Genomic DNA, 2,472 nt, shown 5'->3' with positions numbered 1-2,472 from the left:
CCTCTCCAAGTGCCACTGGGTGCTTGTGGTTGGACACGAGTTCTGCCTGGAAAGGTGAAGAAGAACTGTTTCACTGTTTAAAAAATATCTGAGCACATTTTCATGAGTTGAAATGACTGGCTAACTTTAATAAAAATATTAATGGCTTTCCATGATGACAGAATGGAAATTTTGAGGCAGGGTATGACTCTTAGGAGAAGAACTATTGATCTGCCCCTGAAAGTCTGTTACCACTGCTCTGTCTCTTGTGCTGTGTACGTAAACTAAGTAGTTTTTTAAATATTTTCACACATCCAGATTAAATGGATCATTTCTAAAGGCATCTTTGCATTGGATGATCTGGGCGTATACTCTTTCCCTTGTTTTCCTCCTCCCCTTACTCTTATTGCACTCTCATACTCCTGTTTGTGGAGATTTCTCTACCCTCTCTGCTTTGAGTTCCTGCTTTGAGCTTGAGGGCATCTAAAGCTTGCCTCATCTTTCAGGAGTCTCTTTGTCTGCTTAGCTGACAGCTTAATTGTGTTTCTCTCTATCCTTTCCACCTACCCATCTGAAACATTTCCATGAAGGTTATTCCTGGTGGAAAGGGGAAATCACTGGAGGCAGCTTGGGCTTAAGGGACAGCTGAGAAGTGCTGTATATTTAGCTTATTGAACTCTATCGTGTTTTATTTTTGCTTGATCACAATTGAGACAAATCCTTCCATGTCTGTTTGCAGCTCGGTCTCTAAGGAAAGCAGGCGGGAACTGGTGCCTATGTGCTGTAACATTCAGCTACAGACTTGAGTGGATTAAAGGTTAGATTTTAACAGGAGTGGTGATTTTTAACAAGAGTGATGCAAGTCCCCAGTGGCTGATGACAAGGTTGATGAGGGGAGAAGGAAGGTTGTCCATACATGTCTCCTATCATAAATGCTGGGTTTTTTTACACACGAAGATTCATTAGGAGACGCTCTGGATCAATATCAGTTGGAGAATGTGGATATCACTTACTCTGTAAACTGAAAAATAAACCTTTAAAAGCAGAAATTCTTTTTTTCTTTTTTTTTTTAAGCTGCTCATTGAAATCTTTTGTTAAACCTACTCCTGAAACCTCCCCAATTAGCCACACAAGAATTGAATAGCTGAAGAAAGTTATGGAATGAGTCATGGATTGTTGGAGGGTTTTGCATTTTAATGACCCCTTGGGTGTATTTGGTGCTGAGCCCATGGACTTCCAATGCTGAGAGGAGACTGAACAAACCTCTCAAGAAGTTGAAGTCAGAAGCAATTCCCAAAGTTTCCTGGAGTGTTAATCGGTCCCACTGAGGACCATTACCAAGAAAGCTGGAGGCCCTGATAGCAGGCAGGCAAAGGCAATGCGCAGGTGGCTGTGATGCCAAGTCAACCTGGATGTGTGTTATCAAGCAGAATGGCCAAGCCCCACAGCCATCTGCTGGGTAGGGCGATCCTTTCCCTCACATGTTGCTCAGGGCTCTTCCCGGGGGCAGTGTGAGGGTTGAAGTGCACAATGTCGAGTGCAGGGCCATGATACGGCACCTCCTGGGCTCCCTGGAGGTGAGAAGACGAGGCCCAGTGCCATAAGGAAATGTCATCTTCTTGTAGGCCTTGCTGGCAGAGACAAGAAGACAAAGATCTCAGTTCTGTTGGAGGCTTTTGCTGTGACATTGCCCTCTGTCATCTCCACAACAGGCTGCCCCAAATCTATGTCTCTTTCCCTGCAGCCTGCAGACACCCAGCCTGCTTCCCCACCTCACTCTCACTGCAGGATCTCCCCACCTGTACTGACGTCTCTCTGTCCTTGCTGGCTGCTCCTTGAAACACAAAGCCAGCGGCTGATCACAGAGTCCCTCTGGGTGTCCTGCTGCACCACAGCACTACCCTACGAGTGACATTCTTGTTACCTGAAGTGCAGTCTGAACCTCTCAGGAGGCAGTTTGTGGCTCTTTCTCCTTCTCATGCTGCTTCCCACTACCAAGAAAAGATCCATCATCTCTGAAACCACCCTGTCACACAGTCACAGGCAACAACTGTATTGGCCTTACTTTCATCTTCACCAGGTTAAAGCAGCCCAGTTCCCTCAGCCTCTCCATACAGGCCATGTGCTTCAGGCCCCCAGTCCCAGCTTAGCAGACCTCCTTTGGACCCTCTCCAGTTGCTCCCCATTCCTCCAGCACTGGGCAGCCCATGCTGGGACACACTGTTCCAGACCTGGCCACAGCAGTGCTGAGTTGAGGGGGATAAGAAGTGCCCTTGCCTGGGTGGCCATGCTCTTCCTAATGCAGTCCTGTATGCAGCTGGCCTCATTTGTGGTGAGCACGCATCACTGGCTCATATGGCATCGCTCGTAACATCCAGGGCCTTCTCCTCAGTGTCACTCCTCTGCTGGTCAGGTCTCTGCCTGTCCTGATGCATGTGTTGTTCTGCCCTGCTGATGAGCCTTTCCAACAGGACAGGGTGTGGAGTATACCCC

Source organism: Dromaius novaehollandiae, chromosome 30 (genome assembly GCF_036370855.1).
Source record: "Dromaius novaehollandiae isolate bDroNov1 chromosome 30, bDroNov1.hap1, whole genome shotgun sequence".
NCBI classification, from domain to species: domain Eukaryota; kingdom Metazoa; phylum Chordata; class Aves; order Casuariiformes; family Dromaiidae; genus Dromaius; species Dromaius novaehollandiae.
This window is presented reverse-complemented; position numbering follows the sequence as displayed.